The 20,469-nt window shown below is 47.2% G+C and overlaps 2 pseudogenes across 1 annotated transcript; both read left to right on the top strand.

Moving 5' to 3' along the window:
• The first annotated feature begins 545 nt into the window (after positions 1 to 545).
• Hnrnpa1-ps15 (heterogeneous nuclear ribonucleoprotein A1, pseudogene 15) lies at positions 546 to 1,552 on the top strand (annotated as a pseudogene). Its single transcript, XR_015683932.1, has one exon. The product of XR_015683932.1 is annotated as a heterogeneous nuclear ribonucleoprotein A1, pseudogene 15, transcript variant X2 (transcript).
• A 2,483-nt stretch (positions 1,553 to 4,035) lies between these two features.
• Dctn5-ps1 (dynactin subunit 5, pseudogene 1) lies at positions 4,036 to 5,247 on the top strand (annotated as a pseudogene).
• Positions 5,248 to 20,469: the final 15,222 nt, after the last annotated feature.

Genomic DNA, 20,469 nt, shown 5'->3' with positions numbered 1-20,469 from the left:
CATTACCAATTATTGTTATTTGCTTGGAACCATTTGGAAACCTCCATATCTGGTTTAGAGGGGACTGGGTGTGTGTGTGGGTGGGGGGAAGGTGTACTTTCCATTCCTGGCTGGAGACCCATTCTTGCATCTTGGGGGACTCCCCTCCTGGTGCTCCCTTTGGACGCCCCTGGGTATTTGTAGCAACTTGTGTGGAGGGGCAGGACCTGATTCTACTCCCACCCTCCTATGTTTACAAATTACACAGACTGTGGTGGTGGGGGTGTCTCCTGTTTATTTTTCTCCTGTTCAGAATCCTACTATCTATCTATCTATCTATCTATCTATCTATCTATCTATCTATCTATCTCTCTAGATATAATATATCTCTCTCTATATATATACATATATATATATTACAGTCAGTTTAGGTAATATGTTTTATTATGAAAGGTCTCTTTTCATATAAAGAAAATACCTAGTGGGACACATTTGTTATCTTATTCCTTTCTGCTCTTTGACGCTACTGAGAAAGCATCGCTGAACGCTCTCATCACCCTGCCGCCATGTCTAAGTCAGAGTCCCCCAAGGAGCCAGAACAGCTGCGGAAGCTCTGCATTGGAGGGCTGAGCTTCGAAACAACTGACGAGAATCTGAGGAGCCATTTTGAGCAATAGGGAACACTCACCGACTGTGTGGTAATGAGAGATCCAAACACCAAAAGATCCAGAGGCTTTGGGTTTGTCACATACGCCACTGTAGAGGAAGTGGATGCTGCCATGAATGCAAGACCACACAAGGTGGATGGAAGAGTTGTGGAACCTAAGAGAGCTGTGTCAAGAGAAGATTCTCAGAGACTAGGTGCCCACTTAACTGTGAAGAAGATCTTTGTTGGCGGTATTAAAGAAGACACTGGAGAACATCACCTACGAGATTATTTTGAGCAGTATGGGAAAATTGAAGTGATTGAAATTATGACTGACAGAGGCAGTGGAAAAAAAAAGGGGCTTTGCTTTTGTCACCTTTGATGACCCTGACTCTGTAGATAAGATTGTTATTCAGAAATACCGTACTGTGAATGCCCACAACTGTGAAGTAAGAAAGGCTCTGTGGAAACAAGATATGGCTAGTGCTTCATCAGTCAGAGAGGTCGAAGTGGTTCCGGAAACTTTGGTGGTGGTCGTGGAGGTGGTTTTGGTGGCAATGACAATTTTGGTCGAGGAGGGAACTTCAGTGGTCGTGGTGGCTTTGGTGGCAGCTGTGGTGGTGGATATGGTGGCAGTGGGGAGGGCTATAATGGATTTGGCAATGCTGGAAGCAATTTTGGAGGTGTCAGAAGCTACAATGATTTTGGCAATTACAACAACCAGTCATCAAATTTTGGACGCATGAAAGGAGGACACTTTGGAGGCAGGAGCTCTGGCCCTGATGGTGGTGGAGGCCAGTTCTCTGCTAAACCACGAAACGAAGGTGGCTATGGAGGTTCCAGCAGCAGCAGTAGCAATGCAGTGGCAGGAGGTTCTAATTACAGCTAGGAAACAAAGTTTAGCAGGAGACAGAGAACCAGAGAAGTGACAGGGAAGCTACAGGTTACAACAGATTTGTGAACTCAGCCAAGCACAGTGGTGGCAGGGCTTAGCTGCTACAAAGAAGACATGTTTTAGACAATACTCAAGTGTGTGGGCAAAAACTCCAGGACTGTATCTGTGACTAATTGTACAACAGGTTATTTTAGTTTCTGTTTTGTGGAAAGTGTAAAGCATTCCAACGGAGGGTTTTACTGTAGACCTTTGTCACCCATGCTGTTGATTGCTAAATGTAAAACTCTGATCATGACGCTGAATAAATGTGTCTTTTTTTTTTTTAATGTGCTGCGTAAAGTTAGTTTACTCTGAAGCCATCTTGGTAAACTTCCCCAACAGTGTGAAGTTAGAATTCCTTCAGGGTGGTGCCAAATTCCATTCGGAATTTATTTATGGTTGCTTGGGTGGAGAAGCCATTGTCTTCAAAAACCTTGGTGTTGCTAAACTGCCAGTTACTATGTAACTTAATGAGTTGTAACTTAATGAGTTTCATCATTGGAAGGGTCATCCAAGCAAGATCACAATTTGGTTATAAAATGGTTGTTGGCACACCCTATGCAATATCAAAATTGAATAACGGTATCAGATAAAATAACAGATGGGAATGAAGCTTGTGTATCATCCATTATCATGTGTACTCAATAAATGATTTAATTCTCTTGAAAAAAAAGAAAGAAAGAAAATACCTGGTGACACAGTGCTTTTATTTGTCCCATTCCCCGTAGTCACTCTGAGTCCTCGGCCTTTCTCATGTATCTTGCGACTTGAACATTTTTCATTCAAGGTTATGAAATGTGTTGGGATAAAGCTTCTGACTACTGGGGAGGGGTCACATTTTTCTGCATGTTTTTTGTTGACAACCTTAAAATAGGGTCCCAGGATGGGAAGAGGTAAGGAGCCCTGGAACACCTGCACCGTAAGCATCCCCCAGAACCTCTGCAAGCAGTCTGGGGAACTCCAGGCTAAACACGGACCACAAATCCACCGTTTTCTTTCAGCGGGGACATTCCAAGCACCCGCCAGCAGATGACTCTGCAGCCCACATTTCTGACACAGCTCCACAGGTTTGGAAAGCAACCTAGGGAAAGTCTGCCCTGGAGCCCAGGGTTCTAAGGCAGTCAACTCATTTCCTCCTGTTGCTTCCCTAGAAAGGCAATTTACTTCGTCCCTTCAAAGTGACTTCTGTGGGTGCCTTAGGATTTTCGCAGGGCTGAGAACTGACTTGGGGTTCCTAAGCTAGAGCTGATCTGCTTCCAAAGTTGGACCCTTCTCTGCTATTCCATGGAGCAAGCCACTCAGGGGGTAGTCCTAGGGCACCGGTTAGCATCTGCTAGGAACTCAGGTCAAGCTAGCTGCTGGGCATGTTTCCCAGACATTGCCCATTTAATGCTGAGACTCAGAGAAGGGTTCCTGAGAAGGGCGTCAGAGAGAACATAACCTGCCCAGGGTCACACAGCCAGTTGCCATCTCAGCCGCAGAAAGTCGCCTGAGCCGATGAGAACAGTAATGTCCACCTTGCTGTCTCATGCTTCAAGAGCTCTGGTGGCTCTCTCTCTCTCTCTCTCTCTCTCTCTCTCTCTCTCTCTCTCTCTCTCTCACACACACACACACACACACAAGGGAGGGAGGAGAAAAGACAGGGAGAGCGTGATTTTTACTTATAACGGGATTGGAAGAGTGACTAATGTAGTAAGCAAAGTGAACTCAGATACTGGAGAGACAGACAGACAGACTGATGACTGACTGACTGACTTATAATGGGGATTGAAATAATGAGCGGTGACTAGAAAGAAGAAAAGCACTCAGAAGAGCGTCAGGATAGCCTGAGGAGTGGCTGCTGTTCTGGGATCTGCCTGTCTTTGACTCGTCAGTGTGCTAGGGTCACAGGCGTGCGCCTCCATGCTTGTTTCTTAAAGAGGGTTCTGGGGATCTGAACTTAGGTTCTCGTGTTTGGCCACTGAGCCATCTCCCCTCTGTTACAGCTGAGATATCGCAGGATCCTGGTATTTTCTCACAAAGGCTGAGAAGCAGGCTTTGCTGGGGATGGGGGAGGGACGGTGGCAGGTTATGGGTCACTGGATGGCGAAGAGTCACTGCGGGCTGTGCTGGTGGAACTTGCTAGAATCTCTCTTGAACTTGCCCCTAAATGTTATTGCATCACTGGGAGCTAGCAGTAGTTCCAACAGCCACATTCTTCCCGAAAAAATCTCCATGCACACATGCTTTCTAGAACAAGAGGCTGGTTTCTTTTTCCTGCGGGTTGCTGTTCCCTGCAGGAGTGCACCACAGGGATCTGACTGTGCTGAGGCAGGCTGCTGAGTAAGCATACCTTAGCTGGGCGGGCGCGGTTGGACTTCTGGGAAACAAAACAAACAAAAAACTTAAAGGATATTGTTTGGGCTAGCTTTCCACTTTGTCGTCTTCTCTTCCTTCTGCTTGGAACGTGGTCACGGAAGCTGCCGCCATTTTCAAGATGGCGGGCAGGCAAGCTAGGAGACTGGGCACTTAGTGTCCCACTGGCCTGGTCCTTTCTTCTTTGGACTGCCTTTCTTCAGACTCCTCCTTGTGAGAGAAGAAAGCAGTTTCCCATCTTGACTTTGATGCTTCATGTGGGTGGCTTGGTTCCCCGAGGTTGAGTATAACTCCCACTTGACTCGATTATCAGTGGGGGCTGATTGCTCCCAGTGGCTGTTCCCGGAAGCTCTTCAGTCACTGAAGATAAAGCTTCCTACGAACACGAAATCACCTTTTATCACGGACACACTTGGATTTGCTTAAGGGGCAGGTAGAAAATAAGAATAAAAAGTACTTCTCAGTGGCTTTTTATTTAATACTTTTTAAACTCCCTATAGAAGTCTAACAGAAGGCTGTAGATCACACTAATGAAGGTTTCAATGCTACAGAAATATTTCGAATTTTTTCTCCCATAAAGAAATGATGGGAAGCAACCGACAAGATCCTGAGGTTCAGAGAGGAGGAGGCAGCCACGGAGTTGGGCGAACTGCTGTACAAGTCCGAGTACATCCAGACTGCATCTGGAAACAAAGTTAGTCCCCAGTCTGTTCTGTGTGGAAGCCAGAACATCATTCTCAATGGCAAGACCATTTTAATGAATGACTGTATCATCCAAGGAGACCTGGCAAATGTAAGAGTTGGACGCCACTGTGTTGTGAAAAGCCATAGTGCCTTGAGGCCACCATTCAAAAAAATTCAGCAAAGGTCTGGGATTCTTTCCTCTGCACATTGGGAATCATGTCTTTATTGAGGAAGACTGTGGGGTCAAGGCTGCCCAGATTGGTTCTTATGTTCACATTGGGAAGAGCTGTGTGATTAGGCCCCGGTGTGTCTTGAAAGACTGCCGCAAAATTCTTTTTTTTTTTTTTCTGGAGCTGGGGACCGAACCCAGGGCCTTGCGTTTGCTAGGCAAGCGCTCTACCACTGAGCTAAATCCCCAACCCCTGCCGCAAACTTCTTGACAATACAGTATTACCTCGAGAAACTGTGGTGTCCCCCCCACCCCATTCACTGTCTTCTCCTGCTGCCCGTGACTCTTCTCAGGGGAGCTCCCAGGGTGCACACAGGAACTGATGATCGATGTCACCAAAAGCTACTTCCAGAAGTTTTATCTCTAACACAAGTCTAATGTTTCTGCGTCATATCCTTCATTCTTTTGAACTCTAAGATGAACCTGCAGATGATGTCAGTCGGTGACTACAGAGCTGTTGTGTTTCTCACAACTTCACTCTCCTTGTTGTTGTTGTGGTTGTTGTTTTTCTGTTTGTTTGTTTTTAATTTAGAAGTTTTCGATCTTCCATGTCTCTGAGCATTTAAGAATTCAATAAGAAGGCTGGAGAGATGGCTCAGTGGTTAAGAGCACCCGACTGCTCTTCCAGAGGTCCTGAGTTCAATTCCCAGCAACCACATGGTGGCTCACAACCATGTGTAAAGAGATCCGGTGCCCTCTTCTGGTGTGTCTGAAGACAGCTACAGTGTACTTATATATAATAAATGAATAAATCTTTAAAAAAAAGAATTTAATAAGAAGGCTGGAGAGATGGTTCAGTGGTTAAGCATGCTGGTTGCTTTTCCAGAGGACCCAGGTTCCGTTCCTAGCACCCACATGGCCCTACATCCATCTGTAAAGGAGTTCCAGAGGATCTGACAGGTTTCTGGCTTCCATGGTCATGAGACATACATGTGGTAAAGGTATATATGCAACCAAAATATTCCTTCACATAAAATAATGAACTTTTTAAAGAAGAATTTTAATAAGTATATCTGGAAGAGTTGTCTTCACACACTGTGCGTACAACTGTCACCATAGCATTGTCTGAAGAGGACAGAAAGACCTGTTGCTGACACTCCAGCTTGTGGTTCCACAGATGGCTGGAACCTGCCTGGCATGGGTCTGCAGAGCAGTAGCACCCTCCTCCCAGCATGGGGTCACACAGCCCCAGTACTGCTCAGAACCCTGACCTATATCCCACCTCTCATCGTTCACACAGATGACACTCCTCTTTCACTGCTGGTACGGGACCCATAGCCACAATTTCTCATACCCCGGGGAAAGTGTGACTTGAGTCCAGGTTCCTGTTGGTTGTTAGATCCTGAGGAAAAGAGATAGGCTGTGGTGACTTGTACCAATCAACCTAGTATCTGGGAGGTAGAGGCAGGAGGAGTAAGAGTTACATAGTGAGCTTCCACTGGCCTGCTGTGCTCCATGAGGCCCTGCTTCAAAACAACAAAAATAAGGTCAGTAAAAGAAACAAATGTGGAGCAGGTGGTATCTGTTGTTGTTTCATGGTGTTGTTCTTAGTTGTCCTAAGTTAGTAAAAGACTTAAACAAACAAACAAACAAAACAACAACAACAATAACAATAAGGAATCATGGATGTTGAGGAGGTATACATGTTTTAGGGTCACCAGTTCAGTGATAAACATCAAAACCAAAAGTAACTTGGGGAGGAAAGGCTTTATTCAGCTTACACTTCCACATCACTGTTCATCATCAAAGGAAATCAGGACAGGAACTGAAGCAGGGCTGGAGACAGGAGGTGAGGCGGAGGCCCTGGAGGGGTGCTGCTTACTGGCTTGCTTCCCATGGCTTGCTCAGCTTGCTTTCTTATAGAACCCAAGACTACCAGCCCAGGGATGGCCTCACAATCAGCTAGACCCTTCCCCACCAGTCATTAGTTAAGAAAATGCCCTATATGCTTACCTGCAGCCTAATCTTACAGAGACTTTCTCAATTGAGCATCTTTCCTCTCAGAGGACTTTAGCTTGTGTCAAGTTGATATAAAACTGGTCATCACACACACACACACACACACACACACATATACACACACATACACATACACACATACAAACACACACTCACACACATATACACACTCCCACACACACTCACACACACATACCCACACACTCACACACTCACACACACACACACTCACACACACATACACACATGCAAACACTCACACACATACACACACTCACACACTCACACACTCACACACAAACACACTGACACACACACACACACACACACACACACACACCTACCCTGATTAAATACTTCATAATGTATTAATCAAAACATTTCACGATCTTCCCAGATATGCACAATTTTGTTCTTAGATATGGTTTTTTAAAAATCTTGAATTGAACAAAACCAAAAAGATGAGAGATATGGGAACACCTTGTGTCAGAGCAGGAGAACTTTTAAAATGTGTGGATCGGCTCTGGGGAAAGGGTTTGACACTCAAGTAGAAGTTGCTGAGTTTGAGTCCCGGAATCCCTGTAAAGTTCCAGGCAGAGAGGTGTGATCTCAGAGCTAAGGAGTCAGAGACAGGCAGCTTCCTGGGGCTCCTGGCCTGACTCAGAAGCAGCCTCAATCCCAGTAAAACAACTCTGTCTTTAAGAAAAAAAGTAGGGAGATCCCTCCTCAGGAGTGACATCTCAAGTTAATGTCTGGCCTTCATGCACACACATGCACCCATGTATGTTTGAACATACACAAACATGTAAAAATCGGGAGAGGGATGAGATGACTCGGCAGGAAAAAGGACTACCGTACAAACCTGACAACTTGTGTTTAATTTCTGGAACATGCACACATACATACACACCAATAATAAAGTTTTTTTTTATTTGTTTGAGACAGGGTCTTACTATGTATACTAGGCTAGCCTCAATCTCACAGTACTCTAGAGCCTTCCAAGCACTGGAATTAAAGAGCAACCAACACACAGCTAAGCTTAAATGTGAATGAATGATGAGACACCAACCTGGAGACCAGATGGGAGATCCTGGCTGGACCATGCCACACAGTGCACGGATCTTAGCAGTACAGCACTAAACATTTTCATAAGGTGGGCACACAGTTATAGCTGCTGGGATACAGAAATGTGGTTGACTTGCACCCTGTAAGTTCCCCTCCTTGTCTGCTCAGTCATCGCTCTAAGGGAACTGTGTCCCAGCTTCAGACTGCATAGATTGCATTGTCTGTTTTTGAAAGTTACATAAATGGCAGCATACAGCATGAGGCCTTCTGTGTCTGGCTTTCTCTGAACATCATCCTGGAGAATTCATGCATGCTGTTGCCCTGGGAACACTTATGCCAATCTCAGAGCTCGAGGAACAGCTGGAGGGAAATGGTGCATGAGATGGACAGACATTTCTTGCCACCAGTGCATGCTGGGAGAGAGCTTAGCTAGACAAGGCTGAGAGTGCAGGTATCCATGACCAGGCCATGTAGCTGCTAGCCTATCACATTCATGTTGGAATTGCAACTCTAACACACAGAGCCAATGTTCTGTGGCCAGATAGATAGCTAATATTCTCTAGATAGCGGCCATCTTTGGACCCATGTGTTTTACAATTTATATCCCCAACAGTCTTTTCACTGACAATTGCCCTTTAACACACATTGCTTGTGTTGTTAATTTTTTTATTTTAGTTTTTAAAGACAAGGTTTCATTATGACCTAGAACTCACTATATAGAATAGGCTGGACTTGAACTCATAGAGGTCCACCAACACTGTCTCCGGAGTGCTGGGATTAAAGTCACATGCCATCATGCCTGGCCAATTAATTACTCTTTACATCTTTAAATGTCCATAGACAGGTAGACCTCTTTCCTTCTCGCAGGGCTCCACGAATCTACAGCCTATAACTTATACGACACCACTGAGTCATCTGCAGGAAGTCTTTTCTACACCCCTCTTGCTCTGACATAGTTATTTTGTGACTTTTCTTATCCAGAACCATCATCCCATTTTCTGTATACTACCTCCTAAGTGGTAGAAAGTGAGGCTGGACCAGCTGCCACTATCTTGTTATCACAAAGAAAGAGGCCGAAGCATCCCTGGAGGCTCAGGGACAAAGGGAATGAGAAAGGGGGCTTCCTGTGAGTTCCTGTCTCTGAGCCTTTTCAGTTCCATGAGCTGCAGGGTCTCTTTCATGCCACAGCTGACCCTGCTGGTTTTCTGGGGCTCAGGGAACAAATCTTGTCAGAGCTATTGAGTGAAGAGACCTCAGAGGTCAAGAGAAGTGGCTGACCTCTAGAATTCACAGAGCTTGAAACCTGGTCATTTCTGGGTGGATGGAGAGGCCCCAGGACAGTCCGTCAATGTTCCCAACTCTTTGTGGGAGCTTCCTTGAATGAAACCAGCCAGGAGGGGCTGGTGCATATCTTTGGTCATCATATATGTGACCATCTGTGTCTGTCACTTCTGAACCTTCTAGAAATGATGACTTCTTTAGGAAGAACCCGCTGTGCAGAATCTGGCTGCCACAGTTGGAAGGTGTCGAGAGACTGAAGAAAAGTTGGACAAACCCGAGATTTCACAGGGTACAAATTGTTAGAGACTACAGACAGGGACATGTCTAGGGACAGTGACACAGGACTGTTACTGCCTCTAGGCAGGAAAAAGGAATCTACACTTTTTGTCCTTTTCTGTGCCCATTTTTTCCTTTGCCTTCATGCCTCCACTCCTCTCTGGCTCTCTACATGTCCATTCTACTGCCTCTACTCCCTCTCCAGGTTCCCGATCCCCTCCCTTGCCCTAACAAAAACCTCTTATACCAGATCCATTGCATGGCACAATTACTCGGGCATACCTTGGCGTATATTTCAGTGTCCACCAAGGTGGACCCTTTTATGTGATTCAGACAACTCTTAAAATTTTTTAAAAATATTTTATTTTAATCAATGACTTTTTTCCCCCCAAGACAGGGTTCCTCTGTGTAACAGCCCTGGCTGTCCTGGATGGAACTTGCTTTATAGACTAGGCTGGCCCCAAACTCACAGAGATCTGCCTGGCTTTACCTTCCAAGTGCTAGGATTAAAGGCCTGGACCACCACAGCCTGGCCTTATGTTTTTATTTTTATTTATTTTTGGTTATTGGTTTTATTTATTTGTCCCCTGTGATTTTTATCTGTACTGTGGGCCTCACCTAATCAGCCACCCAGGGCACAGGAGGGAGAGAAGAGAAATGACCAACATCACTCTCACATAAGTCCAGCTGAACAAACGAATCAGCAAACCCACACCAGGTCAAAGGTGGCCAAGAACTAACACAGGAGCTGCAGTCACAGGTCCGGTTGGGGATCTGAACTGAATAGACAGCCAAGCCATAGCAAGTGACCTGGACACAGAGGACCATGCTTTACAGTAGAGGCACACAGACGCATTTACAAGACAGACGGGGGCTATGGTGACTTGTGGTGCACATTGTCAACTTGACAGGATCGAGAATCATCTAGGAAACAAACCTCTGGGTCTGGCTGCGATGGGTTACCTAGATTAGGTGGATTAAGTTGGGAAGCTCACTTTTTCTGTGAGGAGTGCCGTTTCATAGCCTGAGGTACCCACTGTTTCATAGCCTGAGCTACCAGGCTAAATGGATGGGAGAGAGCAACCTGGGCACCACCGTTCATTTCTGTTTTGATTACAGATGCAAAGTGACCCACCAGCTTCCCTAAACTCCCAGCATCCTGGATCCTAAACCACGACGACTGCACCCTCGAACCGTAAGCCAGAAGAAACAAGCCTTTCTGTTTCTATGCTACTTTTCTCAGGGCGTTTTGCCATCGCAACAAGACAAGTGGCTAGCACAGTGGCTAGAACAGTGTGTTCCCATGATAGAAACACCAGATGCCATGTTACTTAACAGTCAGCCAAACAGCAATTAAAACAAAAGTAGAAAGGACACAAAGGTCAAACACCCAAAACATTTGACACCCCCTCTTCAGCTCCATGTGAGAACAAACGGAAGTCAAAATTGCAAGTTCAAAATCAAATGAGAAAAAACCCAAAACCGCATTGCATCAAAAGTGATGAGATCCAGGGGCTGGAGAGATGGCTGGGGGTTACGAGCACTGACTGCTCTTGTAGAGGACTCGGGTCCTGTTCCCAGTACCCACGTGGCAACCCACAACCAACTATAACTCCAGGACTAGGGAACCTGACACCCTCTTTTGGCCTCTGCAGACATCAGGCAGGCCCATGTGTACAGACATACATGCTGATAAACACTAATACTCATAAAATAAAAATAAATCTCTTTATTTTTAAAAAAAGTGATGAGATTCAGCTAAGATCGAATTGAAAAAGGAAAACAGTCATTGCTGAAAAAGAAGAAAGAAGGCGAACGAGTTGCGCATTCAACTCATAAAGACATACAACGAGTAACAAAATAGATGTGGGGAAAGACGGAGTGAAAACCGGCAGAAAGGAATGAATCCGGGTCCTTCACGGAAATAAACACGATGCCGGGCCACAAGCCTCTAGAGGGCGCTACGAGGCAGCCTAAGGAGGGCCAAAGGAACATACCGGGAGGAAGCACAATTAGCACGGAGACCAGAAGAATAAGCTCAAGACACTTAATATGCACATTAATTTCATAAATAATGCATGGGTACATATTTACTAGAGACAGAGCAAAATGCCGAGGCCCTCTTCACAGGGTCTCCAGGGCTACCGCGGCAGATTACCGCAGGCTGGGTGCCTGGCATCTAAGAAGCAGGGAAGCCTTGGAAGGCACCCACTCTTCTGAGACTGCTCTCCTTAGCTGTCCCTCATGCTGTTGTCTCCCTGGGTATAAGTACCTCGGTGTCTCTGCTCACCTGCACTTCCTGTCCTCGAGTTTATTGCGATTGGAGTGATTGGCCAGATTTTAATTCAGTCACTGTCCCAAAGGTCATGTCTCCAACCACAGTTCGGTTCTGAGGTGCGGGGTGGAGGTGGGCATAGGGGCGAGGCCAGAGCATGCTTTGATATTGAACTGGAAAACTAGAGTAAAACAATGTAATGCGTGCTGGAGAGATGGCTCGGCGGTTTAGAGCACTGGCTGCTTTTCCAGAGCTCCTGAGTTCAAATCCAGCAACCACATGGTGGTTCACAATCATCTATAACCCAGATCTGATGCCCTCTTCTGACACACACAGGTGTACATGCAGATAGAGCGCTCATATACAGAAAATAAATACATCGAAAAAGAAACGCAATGCCAATTTCCTTAAAAAGTAAGGGTGATTTAATGAAAAGTAACCTTAAGCAAATAAATTGCAAAACTTGACTACAAGGCTGATAATGTCTGGGAACCAACCGGAAATGGTTGGAATTAGCCGATGATCCATCCAAGATGGGTGAAGGATGATGTCAGCATTCCTCCTGACGCTCTCAAGTTATTTCAAAGGCCAGTGAGGGGTGCCAGGTGAGCCCCTGTTACTGATGAGTAAGCCAGGACCCTAAAGACAGCATTTTGACCAGAGGATGTAAGACCATATGTTAAAAGGATCACACAGAGATACATTCTGTCCTGTAAATACGAATATAGGGCAATTGGGCTCTTTGGTAAAATGAACCCTGTCTAATGAGAGCCAGGGTTCTCTGTTAAGAAAAAAAAAGTTACAAGTAAGGAGGGTTGAGGGTTGTAGCTAAGTGGTTGAGGACTTGCCTAGCTCTTGTGAGGCCCGGAGTTCAAAAATAGCAAATAAGAAAGAAATAGAGTGAACTCCATGGAGTGTTGGGTTGGGATCAGGAATGGTGATAGAAACCATGGTTTTTACTAAATAAATATACATATACATATATACACACATAGACTGACACAGAGGCCAAAATACGTTCGAATGCCCTTTTTCTGCCCACTTAGAAGTCCCACAGGCAGTGACACCCAGCAACACTGGGCACATCTTGTTATCCTCTGACTGGATCTTGGCCTCTCGGGTCCACTTGCCCGTAAAAGGAGACAGAATTGTCTGAGGAGAAGAGTATTCTGGGATGTGGCAAGGGAAATTCCAGGTAGCCTGACTCAAGTTATGGTGCTCCAGAGCAGGGAAGCATGCAGAAGGCGAAGGGCCAAAAGCTTTGGGAGTATAGAGAGGCCATTTTTAGTGGCTAACGCCGGGGCCATTTCAGTACTAAAACCAAGGCCAGATTATCCTTGCCGTGCTATCATCTGAACTCCAGTCAAATGTACATTTTTGTTCATCGCCTGCCTTCCACCCAGTAGAATATACATTTTGCAAAAGTGGGGCATCAAAGATCACATGCCCCAAAGCATATAGGGCATCCTCGATAACCACAAGAGCATCAGGTCCGCGGTGTACACTCAAATGCATGTACTGACTGAATCCTCTCTCCTCTTCCCATTACCATGGGACGCTCACTTTTCTGCTGGGAAGAATAATGGAACTTTCCAAACCATTGAACACTAAATCTCGGCAGTTTGAACCTGTGCTTCAGAGCATCCGAGACTCATGTAGGTGGGCAGGGAGAATCCCGGGAAAGCTGAGCAACCTAGAACATTCCCCCAGGAAGAGAGCTTGGCAGACTGGGGGCCATCAGCCTGGCAATACTTCAGATGGTTTTTCTTGCAATGGGGTGCTCTCTGTGCAACCACCTGGGAGGTGGTTTTTGAGAGGACAGCTGACACACACAGCATTGTTTTAATCACAGCTGAAGCACTCCCACTCCCATTCATGCCCACCTATGGGTACAGAAAAGGGACAAAGACGGCACATCCATGGGCTGCTGGGTAATGGTGCCACTCACCAAGTGGATCAAAGCAGCAAGGGATGGAGAGGACACATGATGTTTTGGGGAGCCTCTAAGTAGATCGCAATAGTGTCGGGGGTGGGGCAGGGGGCTTGCACCGCTTTCTGTTCAGTGCTTCTTGGGTCTGGATTCTTTGTTAATCTTCACTTCATTGAGATTGGCACGGTAGAAAACTCCTGGTGTTCCTGCTGGTTCTGGTTCTTCTTGCTGATGCGTGCAGATTCAGCAGAAGCTTAGATGTTTCTGCTGGATCATGCTGCCACTGCTGATTTGTGTTCAGTGACATTCTTTGAACTGGACAGTTGGTATCCTGACAAAGGAGACTAGAATCGCCCCAAAGAACTATCCTAACCAGGTCCACATCCCCTGTCCTGTTTACCATCTTTCTCCCCTACTTTTGGACAGTGGGCTAGAAGGAGGGTCAAAGCATTTGAGAACCCTTAGTAAAGTAGGTTTTGAAAAATCTAAGCCTACAGGGGATACATTGCTGCAGAGTTCTGAAGACCAGAACTTAGAAATCTAGGTGTCCATAGGTCATGTACCTCCGAAGATGATCACCTCCTGGCTTCTGGGACTCAAGCCTCCACTGTCTCACGGTTGTGTCCAAGTCACCTGTCTGTACGTGTCTCTAAGGGGTCCCAAATATAGCACTACCAGCCTGATTATATGAGGACCCATCCTAATGGACTCCATTGTAGCTTGGCAAGTTCTCTCAAGATGCCCCCCAAAAGGGTCACACTCCAAAAATTGGATCACACTCCTGGAATAGATCATACATTGGAGATTCTGGGGATTGAGACCTCCGCATATCTTTGGGGATGGGCGTCCCAGATCAACTTGTATGGGTAAGTAGCTGCAACTCATGAAAGACTGTGGCTAACAGGGAGCTTTTCCATCTCATCTTTGCTGTGTGTACATGTGCATGTGTGTGTGCGTGTGCACGTGTGCTTGTGCATGTGTGTGCATATGTGTGTATCTGTGTCTGTGTGTGTGCATGTGTGTCTGAGCCATGCTCATCTTTATTGTGTGTGCATGTGTGTGCATATGTGTGTATCTGTGTCTCTGTGTGTGTGCATGTGTCCGAGCCATGCTCATCTTTGTTGTGTGTGCGTGTGTGAGTGTCTGTGTGTGTGTGTGTGTGTGTGCGCGTGTGTATGTCTGAGCCATGCCCAGGCTTTTCTGAAATGGGACACTGCCATGGAAACTCACCAGTAAGCCAGCAATGATAAAAATCTATCCACTTTCCAGGCCTCCAGTAGCTTTGGTTCAGGGTCACCCTATGAAAGGTCCTTCCTTATTTCCTATGGTCTCGGGCTTCCACCTCCGGGCTTGACATCTCATAGCCTGTAGGCCTTCCCGTTATCCCCTGAAGTCCCTAGACAGTTCTGAGCCTCTGGAAAGAGTGAGCACAGAGTGGCTAATCCTTTTACAGTGGTGTCTGTGCTCTGAGCAGGAGTGGTCTGTAGGGATAACAGGGGCAGCTGAGCATGTGCAGTGTGTGCATTCGAGATCACTTACAGCTGGCAATAAACGGGACGACCGTGGCCCAGGGCAGCTCCATACCACAGGAGGATTGGAGCGGTGGATTAAATGATCAAATCAACAGTACACATGAAGGGCCCAACCAGCCCCGCACTGAGTCACAGAGGATACAGAAATGCCTGCTTTCTGCCCTCAAGGCAATTATAATCTATTTAGGACGTAGACATAAAACACAGGAGAAGGAGATGGCAAAGCAGTTAAACAGCGATTCACAGTCCTGTATCTCCATTAGCTGTCAAACGAGCTGCAGCGGTAACGACAAACATTACCGGAGTTGTGAACTAGGAGAGCTTATTTGGTTGTTCATGGCATGGATAGAAGCCTGCTGTCTTCCTGGGGGAAAGGAAGGGTTAACAAACACTGCAGTTTGCAGAGCTCTGAGCACCTGGCTGTTGGGATAAACTCCGCTTGCTGAGTTTTACTACAGAAGGCAGCAACTCCCATACCTTAATGCCTCTACGTCTCTGTCCTTCCTGTTCTACATTCTGTGTTAGCTAAAGCCAACCCTTGTCAAAGGGCACATGTCCCAGTCTCAGAGCCTAACTGTATCAGAGGTTTATCAGCACACATAGCACGGCCTGGTTCTGGAAACCTGACTTGGGTGATGAAGGAAAGAGGAGAGGGCAGACCCACAGACGCACACACAGAAAGGCTGAGATCGGATGGGCCATGCTGTGGCTCTAATGGAGCAGCACCAACTCTACGAGAACCCAGAATCTCAGAGTATTTATTATGTCCAGCAGGAGAAGGCGGCGTTGGCTAGTCTTGGTGGGTAGTCTCTGTAGGGGAGCACTCTTGGATTTTAAACATCCTGGAAGAGGAAGCTGCCTTCAAGACTTCTTTATACTCTGCAAACATTGCCACACAGAGCAGAGGAAGGCTTTGCCATCCTTTTCTGTAAACAACACAACTTCTGCTCCTGGCAGTTTATTTCTGCTGGTATAATGAAGTCCAAATGATGGTGTAAGTTGCTATGGCTGTCAACATGGGGCTGGCAAGCAGGAGGTAAGAGGGAAGAAGCAGGGTCAGTGTGGAGGGGAGAGGTATACGATGGGAGGTGGAGGTCATGGGGGAGAGCAGATCTAGCTTGCTGGCTTTGATGGTGGAAGGAATGGAGGAATGACGCAGTGAGGAATAGGCAGCCTGTGAGACCTTGGGCAGCTGTTCTCTGCCTTCTCCATCCCAAGAAGACAATAAGTTCATGGTATTTTAAGTTAATGAGTTTGTGGCACTTTGTTACACCAGCAACAGGAGACCAATACATGATTTTAAAAAAGGTTTTATTTTTATGTGCACACACACACACACACACACACACACACACATACTTGAAGAGGCCAGAAGAGGATGTCAGATCAACCAGTTACAGACGGTTGTGAGCCACCATGTGAATGCTGGGGACTTAATTTGGACCTCTGGAAGAGCAAAAGTTCTTTCAACCACTGAGCTATCTCTCCAGCCACTCTACCATAGTCTTCTGCAGCAGAATCCCAAAGCCAGAGCTCATTGATACAGGTACACTTGTGAGCTCAACTATGTGAGCTTCCAAAGGCCATTCTAGACCACCATATGACCCTATTGGCATGTGGCTTTTGCTGAACACAAGCAGGCTTTTCCGTTAAGCGTGCCTTGAGGAGTGGACCTGGGGTCATGGGGCGTGTGCCCGTTCAATCTCAGCATCCAAACTGTCATCTGACACTTGTACCCATTTCCCCTTTGCTACGAACTGAATATCGGTGGCCCCAATTCATGTATGTGGTGGGGTCTTTGCAAGGCAAGTAGGTCAGGAGGATGGGGCCCTCGCCACGGAGTTAGTGCCCTTACAAGAAGAGACAGAGAGACTGGCTTTCTGCCTCTTTGCCTTCTGTCATGTAAGGGTGCAATGAAAAGAGAGCCAACTTCCAACTGGGCAGACGCCTTCACAGGGCAGTGGGTCTGTCAGCACCTTAGTCTTGTCAGCCATCCTTTTCAACTGTGAGGATGTAAGACTCAACCCAAGAGACTCCCGTGAATGAGACTCGAGACCGGAGACCACTGTAATGGCATGAGGAATTTTTTTTTTTATTTCCAGCTATCTGGGGTCGACCTACCTCTCGAGAAGAGGCAGACCCCGAACAATCTGTAAAGTACAGTTTTATACATTTCATAAAGGGCGGGTTACAGCGATGGAAACTGGGCATGCGGGGGCATTGGTGAGCCTCAGGTCGCTACACACCAGAGCAGTGTCAGAGTCCTTGAAACGCATTCCTTTAGATAACATTAAGACAGACCTGCTGTGAGGACAAGGCTCCTGGTGACCCCAGGAACTGCCAGACCTGCCCTCCCTTCTGGATGGGAAGGGGCTGTCTGAGGCTGGTGGAAAAATGCTAGCTCTCGCAAGGAATATTTGCTTATTTCTTTTTTTTTTTTTTTTTGGTTCTTTTTTTCGGAGCTGGGGTCCGAACCCAGGGCCTTGCGCTTCCTAGGTAAGCACTCTACCACTGAGCTAAATCCCCAGCCCCCTATTTGCTTATTTCTTAAGCTGCCCAGTCTGGTAATTCTTTATTGCAGCCCCCAATGGCTGGACCAGCTCCCACTAGCAGTGCATGACCTCCCAGTCACTCAGCACTCTTTCTCTCTGTTGGAGCCTTTTCTTAACCGTTGTTTTATGTTGACTCTTACTTAGCAGGCCGCCTTCAGAGCCCTGATTTCCCTAGGAAGCCTGCCAGGGCTGGGGTGGGGGTGGGGGTTCAAGGGAGAGGGTAGCATTGAAAGAAAGCTAGCCCTGATTGGGTCTGGGGGATGCGGATGCTTTGGAGCTGAGAGTGAGCAGGTGAGAGCATCCTTCTGCAGCACCCATGCCCGGGTTTTCTGCTACAGAGGCAATGTTTATGGCCCCATGAGATCGCTCAAGATGAGGCATACCTTCTTGAAGGAAACCAGAGAAGGGAGCCTTGGATTCTTTAGTGGCCCCAGGTGGGAAGTCATTTTCTTCTGGTTCATAAGGCAGCCATCTGTTCCGCTGTGTTTTACTACCTCCATTCCTCAGAGGGCCAGGAGAGGCAGGCCCAGGTGGGCATGCTACGGGGGATTGATGCTCTGGGCTCCAGCAGGGACCCACAATGCCTTTTACCTTCCCAACACAGTGGCCAAGTACAGCCTTCCAAATGCAGTGAGCAAAAGCAGATGCCAGAGCCACAGCCAGGGGACAGCTGAACAACTCAAGGATCTCCCTTTTGCTGGGCCAGAAACTGGGCCCGGAACAGTGTGACAGCTCACTTCGGCTAGCTGCTTGACATGCCTGGAATGAGGGCCTGGGATCTTACCTATGGGGAGTTTCCTTGATTGGCAGTTGATGGAGGAGGGCCCAGCCCAATGTGGGCCAAACCAGTCAGAAACAACAGTCCAGGCTGTGTGACAAGGATTGCTGGAAGTCAGCCTGGTATCAAACCACTGAACAAGCAGTAGTTCCCTGTGGCCTCTGCCTTATACTCTTGCCCTTGGTCCCTGCCTTGGTTTCCCCGTAAGCTAAAATAAACCCTTTTCTCCTCAGGTTGTATTTGGTTACAGTGTTCATCCCAACAACAGACAACTAAGACAGACAGCTTTCATTGTCTTATAGGCTGGCCCCCTTTGGGAGAAGGCAGAGAAGAAGAAGGTCGAGACTTGATAGAGGCCAATCCCCTGACTCTGCCTCCCATGGGCTGGGATTATAGGCACGTATGACCATGTCCAGGTTCTTTGTCCTGGAGATTAACCTGAAGGCTTCATGCGTGCTAGACAGGGAGGTGTTCTACCAACCAGGGTCCAGACCTAACCTGTGGCTGTTGTTATTGTGGGAAGACTTGTGTTGGAGGGGGTTTCTCTGAAGGATTTGAGTTCTCTCCTCAGAGTTCAGATGCTTCTCATTAACACCGAAGAGTGCCCACTCCCAGGGAGTGTATGGGCACACAGAAAGAGAACTGTTTTCAAGGCAGGTGCACCAGGTTGGACCTTTCCTACCTCTAAGTTATAGTCCCTTCTGAAGAGCAGTAGAAACCCTGTTAATGCAGATTCCCTCTGTTCCATAGCTCAGCACGGCTCCAGCCAATCAATTACCAACACCCTCCACGGGAAGAAGGTTGGCCGTAGACGTCCCCTAGTCTCCATTTTTTCTCGGGGGGGGGAGGGGGACTTGGCTTTTGACCTCTTGCTACTTGGTTGAGAAAAGCTTGAAGGCTTAAATTTTTTTTAAACATGTAGACCCATGTGTGGAGGCCCATGTCTGTAACCGTAGCACTTTAGGAGGCTGAGGCAGGAGGATCAGTGATAGTGCTGGGAGCTGCAGGCCAGCCTGGGCAAAAGACAAAGGAAAAAGTGAATGTGGCAAGGCACTGGCTCACACCTTTAATCCCAGTGCTTAGTCCTCAACGCATGTAGAAGGCGAGCTCCTGCCATGATCAAAAGTCCCCATCATAGCTTCCACTATCAGTGTGCATGGCACGGTCCACTCCTCACACATTAACAGAAACTCTTATCAGGCCAAATGTCCCAAGGGCTTAAAAGTGACTTCCCAGGGTCCAAGAATTGCTGTGATGGCACGGGCAGGGGCTTCCCTAGACACGGCCAGACTTCTGTATCTAAGGGCTTCACACCCATGGTTTTGACCAACTCATGACCGAGAACATCGATACAGTATAGCTATGGCCAATGGTGTTTGCCTTATAGTAGGTGTCAACAGCCTAGAGATGGTTTTTAAGATGTGTGTAGGTCATAGCGAACACGGTGCTATTTCATATATGGACTCCGCACAGCCGCAGCGTTTGGTACCCACGGGACGGGACATCCCCGGAAACCGTCCTCCAGGGATGCTGAGAAGTGACTTTAGGCAGGTACCACTTCTGCAGTGGTCGATTCTTAACATCAAGTCGACTGGATTTAGAATCACCTAGGAGATCGATGAGGGTGTTTCCACAGAGCACTGACGGAACCTGGAGACCATCACTCGGTACGGGCAACACCATACCATGTGCTGGGGACCATGATGGGGGTGGGGAGGAGAGAACATGAAAATGAACTGAGCATGGGTGAGGGCATTCTGCTTTGTTTTGTCTTGGTTTTGTCAACTCGAAATAAGCTGGAGTCATCAGGGAAGAGTGAACTTCAACCAAGGAACTGGCCCCGTGGGACATAGTCATGATTAATGACTGATGTGGGTGGTCCCATGCCTCGGCAGGTGATGCTGGGGTGGATATGAAATTAATTAGCTCAGCAAGCGATGAGGAGCAAGCCAGTAGGCAGTGTTCTTCCCTGGTCTCTGCTTTGGTTCCTGACT

The sequence above is a fragment of the Rattus norvegicus genome, chromosome 3 (genome assembly GCF_021556685.1).
Source record: "Rattus norvegicus strain SHRSP/BbbUtx chromosome 3, alternate assembly SHRSP_T2T, whole genome shotgun sequence".
In the NCBI taxonomy this organism is placed as follows: domain Eukaryota; kingdom Metazoa; phylum Chordata; class Mammalia; order Rodentia; family Muridae; genus Rattus; species Rattus norvegicus.
The sequence above is the reverse complement of the archived record's forward strand: the minus strand, read 5'-3'. Positions and strand labels throughout refer to the sequence as shown.